At 36.9% G+C, this 20,286-nt stretch overlaps 1 long non-coding RNA gene across 2 annotated transcripts in view; it reads left to right on the top strand.

Moving 5' to 3' along the window:
- Positions 1-20,286, top strand: part of LOC138686407 (uncharacterized) — a 343,485-nt gene that overhangs the window by 180,021 nt on the left and 143,178 nt on the right. For both annotated transcript variants that reach the window (XR_011325757.1, XR_011325758.1), the window contains exon 7: positions 7,781-7,846. This is a non-coding gene — a long non-coding RNA (uncharacterized lncRNA). The remainder of the gene's footprint in view (positions 1-7,780; positions 7,847-20,286) is intronic.

Below are 20,286 nucleotides of genomic sequence, written 5' to 3'. Positions count from 1 at the left end.
CTTTCTTTTTTTGATTTCTAGTTCTGCCACAGATTTTCTTTTGTATGACATTGGGCATTTGCTTAATTTTCCTGGTAATAGGGAAGACTTCCCTTTCTTACAAGAGTCAGGAGAAAGAATTATTTGCTGGTTGTAAGGCTATTGTATTTTGTGATTATAAGTACGCAACTAGTTGTTAACTTACCCTAAAAGAAATAACAGGAAGAAAATCTGATGATTTGTGAAGTGTAAATTCATGGCGCATTTAAATTCTGTCTTAAGTAGATATAAGGAATACGCCAGTTATATTCTTTTTGTAAACTGAATTAATACAGACATAAGAATTCCTTTCAACACAATATGTTTTTGCAAGAATTCAATCAACGGAGAATTTTTTTTTTTTAGAAGAATTCCCTTTCTGTAAAGCAGCAACATCATAAAATAGGCACTAGGCAAAGCTTATGAGAGAGAAATAGAGTGAGTGAAACTAAGGGCATGTGAAGAACAGTCACTATCCAGCAACAGCAGCAAAACAGTTTCAATTTTCTGGATTATTAATTCAAATTCACACGCACATGCCAGTTAAAATTAAAGGCCTTTTTTTACTGCTCTAGTTTAAATTAAAGATTATATTCTGCTCCACAAGTCTGAATTAAATAGCTTATTTTGCACACCAAGCTCTCATTTTAAAGCTAATAAAGAAAAGACATAGCATGTACGTGCAAGCTCGGGACAGGAAGGGTCTAAATTACTACACCTGTTTCACTTGGGAGCTACTTTATTAGTGTTAACAAAACTTGGCTTTCGATTTGGCAGTCAGAAGCACATTTAGAACAAGCATTTCTTTGTTTTGACAGAAAGGCTGTGGTAAATGAATGACGTTTGAGCGAGGTGTGAAATGTGAAGGTACAAAATTAACTGGTAAGATAATTACTGTTCTAATTCTGCATAAACAAGCGTTTTGAAAATCATTAATAGTTCAGGGAAATAATGTTAGTGATTAAATAAGGTGGTTTGCATCACTGAGCACAACTAAGCTGCTTTAATTACATTTGAAAGCAAGGGAAAGCAGCTAATTAAAATTAGCACAGGGTTCCTGAATGACCAGCATTGCATTATTGCCCTAACCTGTTTAATTGCTTGTTTATTAATAATATGTCTTTATTTTCCCCTCTTCTGCATTTAACAAAATTATTAAAGAAGCTAAAATGTGTAAAGAGAATCTGACTATGTATACTTATCAGAATATGCAATGCAGATATAACCCAGGGAATTACTTACAAGGCAAGCCAACATCATTCAAAAGTCATAACTTTTCTTCATATTAATAATGTTTTCTTCCTGAGCAACATTCATATGTCAATCATGTCCATGGACAAGAAAAATGGTCTTTGGCACGATTGCCGAATTGCAGCATTTTGTAGCCGCTTTATTTTTAAAACCTCTTGAATCCTAAATTCTTAGCCAAAATATAGGTAATAAATCTAAGAGTAATCAATAATAAATTATGGAAAACATAAGCAAAAAAAATATCTAAATTAAAATAAAGCTTTATATTCTCTCAGCCTTTTTTAGCAAAACTTGAGCTAAAGTGCCCATCTGCAGTAGGTAGGTCTGTTCTCAGAAAAGATAAAACTCAGTATTCCAAGGTTTCCAGCGTATTTGTCCTTCAGTTGAGGAATATCTGTATTAGACATCTGCCTTTCTCTTCCTAATCCCTCATGAGCTGTTTTAAGTTTCACTTATTAGCATAAAACTATAGGAAATAGTTGGGAGGGGTGTTAATCTACACACTTTAAACAAATATACGGTATAATACAATGAAGACAACTAAAAATAGAGTAAAATGCTAATTTTTTTTTTATATTTAGGTATAATCAAGTCAAGTTAAAGCAGACATGATGTTTTCCACATTGATTTAGTATTTATACTGTACCTCTGATGTGAAAGGCTCAGATGCATAATAATTTACATACATATACATTTTAAACAGTAAAAATTCATAAAAATGTGAAGTTCTATATGGAAAGGTAGCAGATCCCTAAGAAAGCAGGTTAAATCATGGGAATTATGCTTATGGAACTGATAAGCAATTAAAACAAGAAGTTAATTTTAACTTCATGAATAGTAGAGAATATTCAGCAGACATTACATACATTATTTTATAGATGTGTTTTTTTTATGAACAAAGAGAAGGATTCTGCTCTGTGTTATAGGATGGTACAGAAAGATCCAAGTCACAGATTGCAATGGGAATTTTCTGCTTAATGTCTACACACAGTATCTGATCAGCATTTTGAGCCACAGTATGTAACAGGAATAACTTTGAAGGTTGTAGAGAGATAGTACTGGCACTGTTCAAGTGGTTATTGTATTTGACATCCAAAGCAGAGGAAGATATCTAGTATAACTTACATAAATAGTGGAAGTCCTCAAGTACTTAAAAAAAAAAAAAATCTTCCTAACTTTTAACAAGCAAACAGCTAAACAAAAAAAAAATGGAACGAAGTAGAAAGAAGAGAAAAAAGAATGGAGGGGGGGGGAACCCCATGAGATTAAACAAATGACCTAATTAAGTCTTACAAAGAATTTTTAGTAGCATCTCATTGCCATAACAACCATCTTGCATCATCAAAGGGATACATGACAACTTTTTTAGTAATCAATGTGGTGTATAATTAATGGTGGCATTTCTTTGTGCTCTGGCAATGGATAAATAAAAGTTTGGTATTCTTTTGTAATTGCAAGGTTCCTTGGCCTTCTGTTAGGTCATGGTCATTATAATTATGACTAAAACCTTTCATTAACCTTTCTATAATCTATTTCCTGAAGTTAATATCTGTAAAAGCTACAAAAAATCCACTATCTGTGGGACAGACTAGCAAAACTATCAGACATTATTCCCGTAAGTGATGTAAATTATTGCCATTCCTAGTCCTATTCCTATTTATCCTATTCCTATTCCCACTTTTATTGATGTAGGGTTCTGCTAAATGTGTTCTGGTAGATTTAATTTGCAATGGTTTAAGATATTACAATCCCCAAAATATCCACTCTGCCGCTCTTTTGGAGGCCCTTGCTCCTGTGTTGGGATATATCCCTTCCCAGCTGCCATAGTCCACAGCCTCCAGTATTTTTGGACTCATAAGGAGTGTGGGCCTGCATTTATATGCAAGAGCGTATTACACCACATCTCTGCTGTGAGGAGATAACCTCACACAGGTGGTAGTAATAACATCTTAAGCTTTACACCTACACGTACCAAAGCCTTACTGTAGTTTACTGGTCTCCACTCAAAACATGACTTACCCATCTACTGCTAATGGGAAGACATTTTCTCCTCTTGACACATCGTGCTTTTATCTTAGTTTTTAGAATATTGATATGATATGTAAATGATATTGCTAGCAGAAATGTTTAAGAAGGGTGGTGAATCAAATTGTGGAAGATGTTTTTTTATTTCATATGTCTTTTTGCTAGCTTCAGTTTAATCTGAAGAAGTTCTCTGGGGTTTCTGTTACTAAAATATCTAAATGTGCCAAAATCTTTTCATTGTTTAACCCTGAAATACCCTGGAGTTGCAGTCATAAGTGCCCTTAACCCTATTGTATAGTGGTAATCTCAGTCGCCCAAGGCACAGAGGAAGTGGTGACTTGAACTAGGGTCTTGTACATCGAGATCTAATGCTGTTATTGCTGGCCAATATTGTCTTTCTCCCTCTGCAAGCCTGGGCTTCTTTGTTTCCTTTTATCCTCAGTAAGGACATCAGAGCATACTACAGCAAAAAGTAGGCTCTTTATAGGATAATTTATTCCTCTGACATGTGCCAGAACTATAAATATTTTGCAATTGAGTTTTACTGTTATGTGGAAAGGGCCAATCCTAAAATGCGATGAGACCCTGCAGGAGGTTCAACTACTCAGAGGTTTGCTTACAACTTACTTAATAGAGTCAGAGAAATAAATACTTGAAGCAAGAAGATGTGACTGACTCTGATGTAGTGCCAGACTTGCTTTTGGCAGTTAGTGAGGTAAGCGAAATACTTCCAGCATGTATTGGAAACTTTTGTATGGTACAATATGGCTGCTAGATGCTTGTAGCCTCCTACTTCACAGTAGAACTGAGATTTACAGGGGAATAGGGATTGATTATAGTTTATGTATTTATAATGCTATTTTAAAATATCAGAATAAAAAAAATATAAATAGCTCCTATATTTATAAACAATTAAGAACACTAATTTGTGTGGCATCTAAAATTCGCTGCCTTTATTTAGCATTAATGAAGAACATGATCATCTTGTAGGACATACCAACAGGGGAGTCACAACAACTTCTTAGTAGAGAGTGTTAGCAGTGAGTGTGATCTGATTAACTGTGGCATTTCACTGTGTTATGGCAGTAGTGTTAAAGGAATGTGTTGAGGGAGTTTAATTGTTAAAGCTCCCATTTCTCTTGCCCCTTTGCTTCATCATGGTCACTGCAATCATGACTGAAACCTTTCATTAACCTTTCTCTATTTAATTCAATTTTTTGAGCTAATAGCATTAGAACATGAGATCTACAAAATGTGTGTGTCATTTTACACAGAGAAGTGCCTCACCTCCCTGCTCTCTGTAGTTGGGGAAAAAGGTACAATACTTACTGGCTTGTTAAAAGCATGTTTTAAGGGCATGATTTTGAGCACGCTGGAGAGGTAGGCTTGCGATGTAAGACAGTCCTGTTTTTTTTTTCCCCTTTTACAACACAGATGAGCACTGACAAGCTAAGTGACTTTTGTGCTGATGGAGACTATGTAATTGGTGAAGCATTGTGCCAGAAATACTAACGCTAGGTGAGAGATGAAATAAAAATTAGTTGGAGCACACAACATCACAAAGAGGTGGAGAACCCAGTGCTGATGGGCTAACCAAGTTAACTGTATCATCCTAGCACCAACAAATGACGCAAACCACCTAACAAAGGCAGGCTCTCTGTAGCCAGTCTGGAACCTGCACAGAAGCAGGTGCTGCTATGAGCTGCTTGCTGACTTTGTAGAAAGGAGAGATTAGCAAAATCCTGAATCCGTTGGAAGGCTAGCAGGTTTTGTAGTAAATAGAGCTCAAATAATCAAACATGCTACTTGTATCTACCAGTTTAGACTGGTGAAATGTCAGTAGTGTTAGTGCCATCCCATGAGGTCTTCATTTCTCCTTATGGTAAAAACCTTTCTAGGTCATATAGCTGATACCTGAGTGCACCTGTCATGGAGCAAAGTGACCAACTATTGCCAGTAGCCTTAACAACTCTAACCCAGATTTCAGGTCTTGCAAAGAAGCAGTGATAATCATGCAGTAGATGATTCATTTGTTTCCAAAAAAAGGAAGCAAAAATCCAGGTTTATATATTTTATAGTCTTTAGCAGTTTTGCCATATGTCGCCACCAATTTATATGTGGAATATAATGAGCAGAGGTCAAGGGAACTGTCCATGTTCCTTTCTGTAGGCTCACAATGAACAACTTCTATTCACTTCAGAGTGTATTCACTTGAGAAAGAGGAACCTAACAGGGCAAGGTGTTTTGTTCCAGATGCTGTTAAATATTAATTATGCTGCATAAAGTTGTCACGAGTTTCTGCAGGCTCAAACAGCAGTAGTATATGGTATATTCTGAAACAATGCAGCATCTGTATTTGAAATAAATATCTTCTTCTGATCTAGAGGCAAAAAAGTACGTAAATGGAATAGCTGAATACAATCCAGTTTAAGTATGGTGGAGGTGACAATGATATATGGAAAGACAAGAATCTGCAAGTCTTTTGGAAATGGTGGCTAATTGATATCAAGCATATAGGTATATGCAACATCATGAGTGAATTGTGTGCAAATGCCCAGGTTAAAACATAACCCTTTTTAACAGCCAACTGGCCTAAAGCTGCCCCTGCTTCTCACAGATGTAGACACGGCCATATCTATCTGTGGTTTTGGAACTGTGGAAATAACGGATAATCATGGGCATCCAGTACTAGAAAGAACGGCATGTATTCTAGGCAGAGCAAGTGAGTATGAATCACTTGGGGAAGTCTGCTCCTTAAGTTGGCAACCAATACATAGGTGTTCCCAGGCTGAGACCTAATGACATAAAAAAAAGCCTCATCCTCTGACTTACGATCCTAATTAATTCCTGTTGTACCTTGAGCAAAATAAGCTGGGGGTGAAAACAAGTCATATCTTCATTTCAAGGAGGACTTGTGAAACTGTTGGCCATACGTAGGCATAACAAGTTCATGCCTTGCTATTTTCACAACATAAGGTGACCTCGTCATCTAACAAGACAGATTTCCTTACAATGAAATGGAGAGACTCTAATGAAGCAAACATGAATGGATTTTGAGACTTGCATACTCATAACTTTCTCTCATATGAATGTGATAGGGGGAAATGGAAGAACTCTGACTTTACTGGCTCAGGATTTTATTCATTGAGAAAAGAATTAAAAACCCCAAACTTTATGGAATCTGGTACAGTCATAACAACTGTGCCCCATTGCTACCATAACTGCTTTACAGGAGTTTCCTGCATAAGGTCTGATAAAATCAGACCACTGTCACTGATTTGGAAAACAAATCAAAAAATGTCCAATCTAAACAAATTAAAAACAAAATAAGGATGGTCTTTAGAATGCCAGTCGGGAGAAAAGAGCAAGCCATCATGCATGGTAAATCCATCAAAATGAACAAGTTCATCTTCTAGAAGGCACAACAGTTGCCAATACAATATGTATAAATGACTGGAGAAAAGTTAGTGCTCTGATAACTAACATCAGTAGAACCACTTTGATAGGGAATCAAAGAATGAAAGAAGTATCATCCCAGCAGGATAAATGGTAGGCTCAAATGAGAAAAACCAGATGAAACCTGGCATTTTGGGGGAGTTCTCACTTAATGGATTGAGTACACAGTAAGCACAGAAACAGCAAAGGCATGTGGACTGATTTGCTTACCAGAGCCTAGCAGATAATTTCCATATTAAAATTTGAGTTACCTTTTTTGTGCTCTAGATCTTAACAGTGTGTACCTGTATGGTGCTTTTTGTCAGTATTTTCCCTCTAGTCTACTGATTAGCATTTGTGCCTAATCCTACGCTTTTGGAAGTTGTTGGTTGAGCCCCCATAGTATTAACCAATTATTAGTGATCTCTCAGAGCTGTATTGAGTTGTTTTAATTAACATCTTACATATCAAATAATGCCATTTGTGATGGTCAATTTATATTGCTATCTGCCTACTAGTAAATGTATTCAGACTACTAGTCCATCTTAGAAGCCAATGAAAAAGAAAATATTTTTTAGTATTCAACCCTATCAGCCCTTCTAGATTTTCTACTTATTTCTGTCATAGTAGCATGAACAGCAAAGGGCTTTTTTTCCCATAGAGCTATAATGGCATGAGTTGGACATGTCTGTTCTGAAATCACCTGGCTTTGGGGCTTTGAGAAGGACCTTTAACATTGTTATTTGTGTTTAATTTTACATAGCATTGAAATGTTACCTTGCCCTAAGCTGTTGAAGACACTGCTATCCTTTCCAGTAGCCACTTTTTAGCACCCTGTCCTTGACTTCATAATCCTCAAATACCAAGCTTGGAAATCTGCTTCTGGCAGAACAAGATCTCTTCATCTTTGAGGTCATGTTCCAGGCCTTTGTTCAGTCACAAGTTCGGTTTGGATTTATCTTCAGTATGTCTGCTTGAATATTCAAAAAATCATCAGCTAGTCTAATTTGTTTTTTTTGAAGTCATGTAAAAGACTGATTTGCTTTGACAGGTGGATCAGAAACAGAATTGGAGCTGTTTTATCTGGACCTAATTAAACAGCCTTCATTACTGGCAGGTATGTGTTTGTGATGAGTAGAAATTAGCTTGATTGGAATTAAAACTCAAAATATAAGGCATTGAATTGACTTGTTTTTAAAAAATATATGGTTTAAAAATATAGCTGTGAAGTACATTTTTAAATGTTGCAAATGCATGTCTAAATTTTAAATATCTCATCCTGCCTGATTCCACTTTGTATTTTATGTTAATGGTACTTGTCACAGGTATTCATGAGGATATTGCCAACACTTGTAAAATGGCACCACACTAGTTCACAACTACGAGGCTTTAATATAACATTAGCTACAGTCTTTTTTTCCTCCTCCAGGCACAGAATTTCTGCAGTATTTTGTGTGGTGTATTTGGGGTGAATTTCAGTCATGCAAATGAGGCCAGCATGAGGCAGATGCACTGCTTATACCCTCAAAGAGGCTTTTAGTGGGCCTTAAAGTAATGGATGTATGTTGGTCCTCTCTTACCTTCACAGAGCCCAGTTATTTCCAACTGGTAAAATAAACTCTCTGTCTGTTGAATTAAGGGAACATTTCTCTCGCTGCCCATTGCAACTCCAGCCTGTGGAATAGATGTCACACCTCCTCAATGTCACTTGAATGGCATGCTAAAGTCATTAAATCCTATGATAAGTCTGTCTGTCCTATTTGCCTTCTCCTCTGATGAAACCAGGCATAACTTTTTAGTAAAGTCTTCCAATGACCCTGACTGTTTACCCAGTCCAAATATGCTGCCTGAGGGTTTCAACACCTACCTTAAAAAAACTAAGTGTACACATACAGATCCATACTGCTGAGATACTTGAGTGCATATTGCACTGTTAAGGACTTTGATATCATAGTTTTATATGGCTGTTCTGATTATGGAGAGTTTAGGGCAAGGCATCTTGGAAGAGATTTTTCAGAGCAATTGAAACATTGCTCTAAGTGAGTACCAAAAAGCTGTTTCAACAGCTTTTGGTATGTTTATGACGTAGCTGTGAAGAGGAGAGTGTCATGTGGAGAGGAGAGTATCATGGTGAACTAGCCAACAAAATAAATACAGCTTTCTTTCAAATAAAAAATAATAGTGGAGTAATGTTATCTATGCCAAATGGAAATATTGTATGTTTATCTCAGCTTCATGGACCTAAAAAGCTGCGAAGTGTGTTAGAAGTCCAAAACATATTTCTGAGAGGCATTTGCATTCTTCCCTGTAGATAACAGATGTGAAAAATCCTGTATTTAGAAAGGCAGCTCCTTGGGACAGGATATCTGAGGAAGTTCAAGCTATTCTGGTTATTGTCAACACTAATATAAGAATAGAATATTCTCCCTTTCAGCCTCAGATGGTGGCAGACAAGTAAGGACTGTGTTTTGCTAATTATACCCTTTAAACTATGTCATGTAGGGAGATGCAGAACTCATGCCAGTTACATGAACAAGAAATATAATTTGTCCTTCTGAAGGGCAAAGTTAAATATATGCAAATACTTAGGTTCTCTTTAGCTAAGGAGAGGCATTAAACATGACCATAAAATCAAAGACTAACTCTATGAATCCGTAGTACAATTCTGCTGGATAAAATTTGTTCATTTTACCAGTTTAGGGTATAATTGTTACCAATTTAACAAAGCATGTGTTTAAACTTTGAATTTCCAAAATGTGTCTAATTGAAAGTCCCAGGATGAGAGTACATAATAATGCAACAGATTACATTTTAAATCAAACATGAAAACAACTAAAACATAGCAATAAATGTCCTCCTGCTTTCTCAGTCAATGACTACGCTGTCAGAATAGCCCCCAAAGAGTTGAAATTTCTGCTGTCTTTTCTGCCTCTTTCCCAAGAAGAGCTTCTTATTTGTCTGAAATGTCTGTACATATTAGTCAATCCAGGTAGGCCCTACGAATACAATGATTTCTCTGTATAACTTCTTAAGCATGAAACTAGGACAAAAGGTCTTTATAGGGCTATCTGTAGAGCAGTGTATAAACTGCAAACAATTTCCCCTCGGAGAACTTTCGGACTAGGAAAGTCTAGCAGCTGCCATCAGTAGCAATTATCTGGATAAAATATCACTTCAGAAGATGTTTCTGTAAGTAAATTAGAAATGCCAAGGCTAAAGCACTATCACAAATGCAAATTGAGAGTAGACAATGTGGTTATAAAATGTGCTGATCTAGGCAAGAGCCTTGGATTTTGTTTTTGTCTCTGGATGATCTAGGGAATTTGTGTCATCTGTGTGGTTCCATTCCCTATCAATATAAATGGGAGTGATACCTGGTTGCTTTTGTAATGTGCTTTGAGATCAGTATGTATGCACTAAGTATCATTATTTTCATTATTTTCACATACTGATATTAAGAAGCAACAATGCCTACTCTGGAATGCACATTTTCCCCATAGTTTATTGGAAACTTAATATGCTGACACATCCTTGCTGGGATGCAAAGAAAGGTATTTCACATAACATGTTGCTAGGTTGACTTAGAAGTCTTGTCTTCATGCAGTCACAAACATCTGTTTGCAAAGCTGCTATGCATTAATTGTATTCTCTTACACATTGGTCAGTGCCTGTGAACATTATTCAATAATGACTTGTGCAATAATTAACAGGGTATTAATATGGGAGGGGAAGTGAAACAAACCAACAAAGAGTGCACATATCATTAGGTTCATCCCTCAGATATTTCTTTTCCCATATGCATTTGGCTAACTGTACCAGGCTATGATCAATGTGCAGATCATGAAACCAGAGAAAACCAGCTGAAAAAGCAACCTTGTGCCTCTTTAAGAAAAAGGGAAAACTTTTCCAATTGATTTAGTGCTTCATAAATTAGCCTAGGGACAGCTTTAAATTGTGCTCTTATTATGCATACAGGATTCTACTCATCTAATAATTTTGCTATTCAATAAAAAAAAAAGATGTTTTGAATAGCAACCAAACATGCCATAAAAATACACTATCCACATTCTGCAAAGAGTGAAAATGTAAATGAATGGATTGAAAATGTCCCCAATATGATTTCTCTCTTGTTGACTTTCCAATTTAATTTTTCATGGGGAAAAAGATGTACTGGGAAATAGAATGCATGATCTACAAGTAGGAGTTTAGGGAAGTCATTATATACCCATTAGTTATGTGCATTTATTAAATCTGTCTGGTAAAATTAAGGGAGCTAAGATTTTATGTATTTATTTCTATCTAGTGTACCTAGTGTATCTTATATGCCAGTCAGCATTTAAGATAAGCGAGTTAACTGACCATATCAGAGAACAGAAGCCTTGAACTGGGAAGGATATACCCACTAAAGAAACTCTCCTGAGATTCTGTAGTTGTGGTCCCTGGGTGAGTTTGGGATACTATCCATTTTAATTTAAAGATCAAAGTCTTTTATGACTATCTTTCAAAAACTGTAGGAAATATAAACAACTACTTCCTCAGCATTTTCATTCAAGCTGTAGGAAATCCTTCAGGCTGCCCTGGAAAGGGGCACTGAATCTGTCTGTAGTTATGGTGTTTGGCCAGTGCATAGTCCTAAGAGCCTTTGCTATGGCTATAAGACCAGTTATTCATCCCCTAAGGCCCATGGTGGTGAGAATGTTTATTTACTTAGATACTATCTTAATCAAAGCAAAGCTAGGAGAGCTTCTTAGACTGCATATCTTGGCCTGAGTCTATCCAGTAAGGGCCCTAAGGTTTTTATAAGTACCCAAAACCCTCCTACATTAACCAATTCTCCCAGTTTAGACTTACTGATATTCATGGGAGATGCCAGGATTTGCATCTTAAATTTCTACTGGTCAAAAAAAAGGAATACAAATAGTATCAGTAATAGATGTTTATGTTATCCCTTTCCCATAAGAAAGGGGATTGGGGACTTCTGGTAATACTGCTCTTTGCTTTCAGTGTGTCTGCTTTCTATTATAGCATCCAAATGTGATTAATGAGCACAAGCAAAGGGAAGGCAATTGACAAGTAAGCATTTGCTTGTCACAGACCACTTGGTTCACTCTGGCATGGTGGAATTTAAATTCAATAAGGTTAGAACTAAATTTTCCTTTAAAAGAATGGTCCAAAGGTCCTAGGTATGGATGCTTCAGTCTTGCCTTGGTCACCTGTCTAAAGATTTGGTAAAAGGGCTTTCTGAGCATAAATGTGAATGACTCACAGTCTGGAAAGAAAGAATCAGGAGGTTACACATAATATAGCACAGGTTCTGTCAGATGCTGCCACTTCCAGGGCCCTGTCCCTGCAGGCTAGAAAGAACCAAATGAAAGCGGCCATGATAATAGAGGCTAATGTCATAACAGCGTGGAGCTATTGCCAAAGCTGGAAACATTCCCCAAATGTTTCACATATTCCAGCGGGGATAAAATGTTTATAGTCTTTCTGGCATGTGTTATCAGCAGCAACAAGGATCTGGTTCAAAAACCAAAAGATTCCTCTGGAAATTAGCAAACCTATCAATATGAGCCACTTCTGAGTAAACTTCTTAAAATAAATACTCTTGCTGACCGCCCTTACTAGGCAATAGTTACGTTCCTACAAGCACTGACTAAGCACAGGACAAAGAACACACAATTCTTTAAAAGAATCTTTGAAAGAAAGAAACTTTAGTTTTGGCAATCACAGCCTTAGTTTATATGAATAGCAGGTTAAAAAACTACCCCATAGTCCCAGAAGTGCATTCTCTTGTCTTTTGCACTTTTTTTAAAGGTGCATCTGTAGAAAGAGAAGGTGGCAAATGATGGACAAATTATTGTTGATACCCTGTTTCCTGCACACCCTTCCCTTCCCTTTTGTGTATTTCTTGTGCAGTTCATCTATGACGGATTAAGTCAGAAAGTTAACAAGTGAAGTTTCAACCCTGGCTTGTACGTTTTATGGCTTGTAAAGGAAAGCATTCCCTATCTTTTCCATCTACCTTCCTTAAGCTTCAATGAATCTCTGGGGTGCCACTTCCTTTGGTTGGGATGGCTGGTCTAGTTACGCAGCTGATAGCCTTGCTCTTGTTATGCAAAGTGTGTCTTGCTGTTGCTGCTCCTTCTGTGTTTCCCTCATGATGCCACATGTGTTTTCTAAAGATCTGGTCTCACTGTGGTAGTGATTTCATCAAGTGTTTGCTAGGGTGAGGTAGGTTTTTTCTGCTGCCCATACTGCTTTGTTCTTTTATGCCTTGTGGCCCCAGTAAATAGCTGCTGTGTGGTCATGGTCAGAATGATACAGGGGAAACTTTGTGTGCAGTAATGAATAATTGGGTTTCTTAGGGGTTGTTCTGGCCGCCAGCCTATAGACATCCTCCCTCTTTCTTTTTCCCAAAGGATGTTTAACCAGTTTAAACAAAGTAGAACAGCCTCAATGAGCAATACTGAGAAAGACTTGCCTCTGAGGATCTTATATTGCCTGGGAGGAGGGAGACCTAAGTTCAGTCATCGCTCCAAATTGGACAGGGGAATTGTCCTGAAAATTACAGCAATGGCTAGATTTACTAGGCTGAGTGTCAGCGACATGGAACCTCCAGCTTGTTGCTTTCTGTGTGGGGTTGGCAGTGCTTTATAGACAGGTATCTGATGAACTCGGTTGAGGTGATGGATGGGTGTCTAATTTTTTAAGGTTGTCAGGTCTAGGTGTGGATCATCAGTCAAGCTGCTTCACGTGGTCACATTTAAGCAGTTTCCAGCCTTGCTGCCAGTAGAAATTCAGGGGCCTTTGTGAAGGTATTGCAACAGAACAGTGATTTTTAAGAATTCCAGTGGCACTTAGAGAATGGATTTAAGAATCTAAATCACTTTTACCCTCAAAGTGTGATGCCAATAAGGAAGTAATAACTTCCTGTTCTTACCTGATGTCTACCTGGCAGTCTGAAAACACTGAAATGCTCCTCAAGAGGTTTCATCACTAAGAGATGCAGAATTCTAAGGAATAAAATTTTCCTGTTTCTACCCATTTTTGAAAGCTCTAAGGCTGGACATGAAACAGAGGCCAAAGGATTTCTCTGAATTAATTCCTCCTTCAAGTCCTATAGCTGTGGTAAAGCTAGAAAAAGTATTTTAGGATGACGTCCAAACCATAGTCCTCCTTTGCTCTGAAGGATCAGTACTGTGATGCTCAGTTACCAGAGGGACAGAAAGCACTATATGTATAGTAAAGGATTCTGATAATGTAAATTCTGTCTGAAAATGAAGAACTTTGATGAAAATACAGTTAGATGTATGCATTAGGTTTACAGTGATATTTTTAGGATGTGGAATAAAATTCAAAAACATTTGGGAGTGTTTTCCAAAGATAATAGACTACTTAGCAAACAAATTCAGAGAAAGAAGGTCTCCTGCTATCATTCAGACACATGACTCATTGCTGGCATCCATTTTCCCTGGGGTAACAAGAATCAGGGAATTCAGAATGCTGGTTAGAGTCCTACATAAATTACTTCATATGTAGTGACATGACCTCCTGAAACAGCAGTATGAGCTGCAAAGTATCTTGTAGCTCTTATTTTATTTTTTTCTGCCAGCGCATCAGAATTAACTCTTCTAAAATTCGATAAAAAGTAGGTAAAGAAAGAAAAAGGAAATAAAAAATAGGGAAAGGTGTGAATTTCTGCAGTTGAAAGAATAAACCTCAACAGATAGCAGTGAAGTTTACCTTTTCTGAATGTGTAAAAGGCAATTAGATCTTTTGATTATAGAAACACAAAGGAGATTCTCTGGGCAGAGATGGTGTGAGGTAAGTACCTATGGTATGAACCCTGTGGTTGGAGCTTCAGGGGTGCCAGAGTAGCATTCAGATACTTGGAAGAGGCCAAACTCTCCCAGTAGAGCATTTTATGCTATTCAGTTGCTGGCTAACACATAATGACTCCCAAGGCACAATGAATATTAGCTCAGCTTGCTGCAGTTCATTGGACTAGTTCTGAGAAATTACAGAACTTTTCATGTGATGGTTTGAAAGTTTGCCTGCGTAGACGTGACATTACTAAACTAAAAAGTAACCTCTTTCTTTCCATTTGGTGCACGTATAGCCCAAAATTCCCTTTCCTGTAATACATTCAGTCAAAGTAATGGCACTGAATGATGAACAAGTCCACCTCCACCACCACATGTAATTAATTTGCATCCCAAATACCTGACTAAGTCTTTGCAGGTAATTGGTAGGTGGGTAATCTGCCTATTAATTTCTTCATTACTAGCCAGTCTCTAGTTAATAATCAATAGTCCTCTTTTCTAATGAAGAAATGGCCTTGACATCCTGGCCTTTGTGCAGTGTTAAAATAACATTGATCGTTATCATTATCATATGTCCTTGATATACTGTGTAAGGGCAAGGATATCAGTCTTACAGTAAAGGAACACTTAATAAGCTTGGATAAATAATTGTGATTGGCCAAAGAAGTATACACGGTTTTCTGGGCAAAGATGTGTGGGAGAGAATAAAATGTGGTATATTAGCTCTATCTCCAAATCTAAATAGAACACAATCTCCCCAAGGATGTATGGAAGATGTACAAAGACATATGAAAGCACTCTATATCATAGAGTCAAGCTGGAGACGGGGTTATGTTTCTCCTCATTGTATTGGACATCCCCGAATAAAAGATCTTTCTCGCTCGGTAGTTGGATACTCCCACTGATCATTTCTCTTTTCTGTGATTAGGGTGAACCCTTACCAGTTTTAGTGAGAGAGGAAGTCTGTGAATAACACATCAACTACAGTAACTCGGTTTTCATTTTTTTATTTTGCTCTTTTCTTTTAGTCTCCTCCCACTATTAGTAGAGCTTCAAAACTTTTAGCTATTGCAGGAGCTTCTTTTTTCCTGAGAGAAATCAAAGTATTAATTGTGTCCTCTTGGACTCTTTAAGTAGAACTTGAGGACCATTTTTCATCAATGACATACTACAGACCAGAGTGTGATCTATATTTGGATATTTTGACTAAGGTACAATGCCTAATTTCAAAAATAATGGTACTGTAGATCTTATTTTACTATTCTTCCATAATAATATCTTTTTCTGCTTTCAGAATTTATACTCTGCTATTAAATAAGGAAAATCTTTTGTATAGTAGGTGTAAAATTACATCACTGTCAAGCCATTATTTAAAAAAGAAAAAAATCAGGCGTCCTATGCTAAGATTAAAAATCAGAAATTAGTTACATTTAAAAAGTCTACTGCAAAATTATGGTAGCCACTGGCAAGTCTTCCACAGCAACCTACAGAAACCCTAACTTACTTTGGTGTTGCAGACTTGGTTATGGTTGACATTTTTGTGTTTTGAATGTCAATTTCAAAAGCAAGGTTTCTGGAAATGGCAGTACAACAAGGACTTCTGAATTTTGTTGAAGTAGGTTATAGGAATTCATGCCTTTGTTCTGGAACATGAATGCAATCTCCAAGTACCATTTGTTTTGGATCTATAAATAGACTTATGTTCATGGGGACAGAGGAATATATACAAAATTTTTTTTGAGAATTGATGGATATGTTTATAATTATACCCAGCTGCTTTATATCAGCACAGGTTATGTACCCCAAGAGTAAGCAGAGTGTGCATAATTTGTACTAGTTCCTTTGTTGCAACATGACGTGTGGACTGCACGAGGCAGTGTAGGTGAGATGAGAGGGGGAGACCATGGCTGCCTGGGCAATGGGTGCCTGGCGAATGAAATAAGCTTATGCTTTTTGAGATCCCTAAACCAATGTGTAATATTTTAAATTTATGTTCGGTAATACATATGTGTGTATAAAATACAGCTTGCTGTTTAAAAATATTAATGTGACTTTTGTTAAGCATGCACAAGAACATCTTGTATGTGGGCTGAGTTAGCTAACTATGGTTTGCATTTCTCTCCGCATACGTGTGGTGCTCCCCTGCAGGAAAGAGCTAGAGTAGCTGTATGATATGCTTCTTTACTGATTGTCATAAGAGGGACAGATTCCTAAATAATTGTCATTAGATTATTTTAAGAGTCCCAACTATTTCATGCATAGCTTAAATATTTTGTAAAAGTATTTTATTAAATGTTGGACACTTGGAAAGTGTTTAATGTTAAAGTATAAGACACTTGAGCTTCTTCCGTCGAACACCATTTTGGTTTTCAAAAGTGAATAAATAACGAGACTCTTAGCACTTGGTTTTGAGTCTTCTCAGTACTATTTATAAGTGAAGTAAGAGCAACTGTTATTATCTTTATAAATATTTGGCACTGCATGGCCTTGATACGCAATTGTGTCCGTTCAAAGAATGTCTAGTGAACAAAGGAACTGGTCTCAGTGCATGAATGTTATCCTGAAGCAACTAGAGGATACAAGCCTTGTCACTTCTTATCTCATTTTCATTAAGAAAATCATGTGGTTTAGCTTTAGGGGGGTGGTGATGAATCAACCATGTGACTAAAGGCAGGTGGCCATCTTAAAGCAGCTCTTACCCTAGTAAAAATAAGAATTAAAAGAAAGGGCGGCGGGGGGGGAGGGAGTGGGCGGTGTTCAGCTCCATAAAATGTTCCCTCACAGGGCTGCCACGAAGTAAATATTTTTACAAATATATTATTTACTACAAGGGAAGCTTTTCCTGGAGAAGGCAGATAAATGTGCTTGCTATGGGAGCTTTATGGCCACTACAGGCCCAACTGTCATTCCTTCGGTACTTCCTGTCAGTCTGACTAAACTCTGTCATCCTTCAACCCAGTTTAAATTAACAGGTAATTTGTAAATGTCACTTCAGGTTAGGCCGCTCATTTTGTTTCTACTCTACCAATGCAAAGTCTAGGACTAATTTTTCTTGTCTTCTTTTAATAGGATTTTCATTTATAAATAGAATTATGTTCTGAAAATAAATTACAGTAAGTGATGCACAGAACTGGTAGCAGCAGCACTTTCATAGAATTTCAAGCACCTACATCAGAAGAGATTAATAAAAACACTTCAAAGGCTAAATTCTATTTAAGCAGAAGACAGCTTTTGGTTAATATTTAATCTGAGTAACTGAGATCTTGGTTGAAAATATAATTTTTTAATATCTAAATTAATTTGCAAAACAAAACCATTAATTTTGCCTGAGAGCTTTCATAGTGCAAAAGTTTCAGTAATTTATTTTAAAAAAAAAGTTAAAAATGTAATTCTGTAGTAAAAGTCCATATTTTAATATGGAATTTATTTCTAATGCAGTATATTATATTTGATCAGCAATACTGCTTTAATTCTATACTTTTTTAATGATTGCTAATGTGCTGTATTGAATAAGAAAAAGAAACAGACTTTTCATGAGAGTTTTTAATTTGTAAAAGAGATTGCTTTTAGGTTCAGTATTAACAAATAAACATCACCCATTTCTTTAAAGGTAGTAAACAACTGAAAAAAGTACCATTTCACTATACTATAAGCATGCATGATAGGAGCTGGTATAATATTTTTCATTGACATGGTTTTTAAAGTGTTGTAGTTACAGTATATGCTTTGATTGTTCACTTCCTAGCAATCTCATACCCAAGTGAGCTGGGGGAGCTGTTTGCACAGTGAGACTCCCGTGCCTTTCTTCTGCTTTCTGGTGGTAGGAGACATCTTCTTTTGCCCCCACCCCTCAAGGAAACCTAGCATCTTTCCAGCAGAAAGAGACTCAGTTCACGTGTGGAAGGGAATCTCAATGCCTTCTGGTCCTTGTAAAAGTTTTCTAGGCTCAGGCAGGGGCTTGACTGTCCCCTAATAGCAAAAGCCATCGTCTAATCCCCTCTTTTGGCTTCAGCAGTAGCCAAACTCAGCTGCAGGGTGTGCAGGCCAAAATCTAATTATTTGCTTCTACTAACCTCTCTCTATGTTCATTTTATGTTCTTTTGCTGTCATCCCATTCACTTCTTTTCTGCACACTCTCACTCCTGTTATCTTATTTTTCCTCTCATTCTTTACGTGAAAGCATTTATCTGGATTTTTGTGACTCTTTTTATTCTTGTTGATTATGTTTCTGAGTTCTTCCAGCAAGTCCCTTTTGATATTCCGTCAGCACCCCGAAGTGTTCTCTAGTAGTTGCACAGATGTTTTGTAGGAGATATACATAACAGCCAGGGTATCTGGAAGACAAAGGTATTCACTGTGCATAGTGAAGTAGTAGCAAGGATTCTTCTCAGTGACTTGGTGAGCAGAAATTCAAGAACCATAGCAAAAAAGGTTTGGCACTAGGCCACTAGAGATGAATGATTACATTGGCTGCTGCTCTGGTAATTAACATATAACAGATATCTACATGGGAGATTGCAATATAATATGACACAAGTTAACTAACTCTCCATTAAAGAGTTGGATCCTTTAAGTTGGCTTCAGTGCAACTGTGCTTTAAGCCTCCACTCAGACAACATCTGTATTATTTAAAATCTCCTGTCTGGATTCTAGTTACACCTGTAAGCACATTGTAAATTTATTTAGACTGTTATTGTAAAGTCTACTTCAAGTGACATTTTTAGCGACATTAGCAGTGTCAGACCACAGTATCAAATACTGAAAAAGTAATTTTCATTGTGCATTAATACTGTCTTATTATCAGAAACATAACTTTTCTATGTAAATATTAACTGTTTTGTTTAAACATAAAAGAAGGTCTTACTTTATTCTGAATGTTAAATTAGCATTAATGCAGGAAGTGTCTAGGACTTGAAAAGAGAGCCATGATGTATTAAGTACTAACTGAAGTTCCCCCACCCTGCTTCATGATAATTAGTAGGAATGCATGTTTAGTTGGAATGTCATTTATTTTCTTGTGCTTTAGTGGATTTTAGCTGTAAACGCAGCATCAGTCCAATTTTCCACACAACTTACCTTAACATGGTTTCACAAACTGATCGACTCAGATTTCTTAATTTTTCCCACTGTGTAACATACAGAAGATTTTGTGGTGAAGCAGAAGTAAGCTTGGGTCTTCTCTGTATGGCCTAATGTGAATCAATATAAGGGAGTATGATGAAACTTAGGAAACTGACCTTTATGTGAACCAACTGCTGGTGTTCGTGAAATTCAAACTACGACTTGGTTCTAGGAAGACTGTGGAAGAGCTAATATTCTGAAATGCTGACAAAAAGGAATCTGCTGTGAAATAAATGCCTGTCTGCCTGTCTGACCATCAAAATTAAGGCAGAGAAGTAGATTTATTGCCACCTGTCCCAGAGAAAAATATGCGAGATAGATGTGCACAGCTTTCTCCGGGGTGACATCTGGAGGAGCACTTATTGTCTATCAAAGTTATTGCAAAAAGAACTCCTGTGTCAGTTGTCTTAATTTCACTTAAATACATGGAGATTCTTTCAGCAATTAACTGAGCAGTACTTTGGATGATTCTTTAGGGTGTTTGTGTTCACTCTACATCAAAAATTCACAGAAAGCATGGTAAGATGCAAATTTCTCTTTTAATCAGAATTTTTTTTCCCATTTTTTGTCTCACTTTTAGTTTACTTGAGAAGGTCAAATGAGTATGTACTTG

Source organism: Haliaeetus albicilla, chromosome 8 (genome assembly GCF_947461875.1).
Source record: "Haliaeetus albicilla chromosome 8, bHalAlb1.1, whole genome shotgun sequence".
Taxonomy (NCBI): Eukaryota; Metazoa; Chordata; class Aves; order Accipitriformes; family Accipitridae; genus Haliaeetus; species Haliaeetus albicilla.
This window is presented reverse-complemented; position numbering and strand designations above follow the sequence as displayed.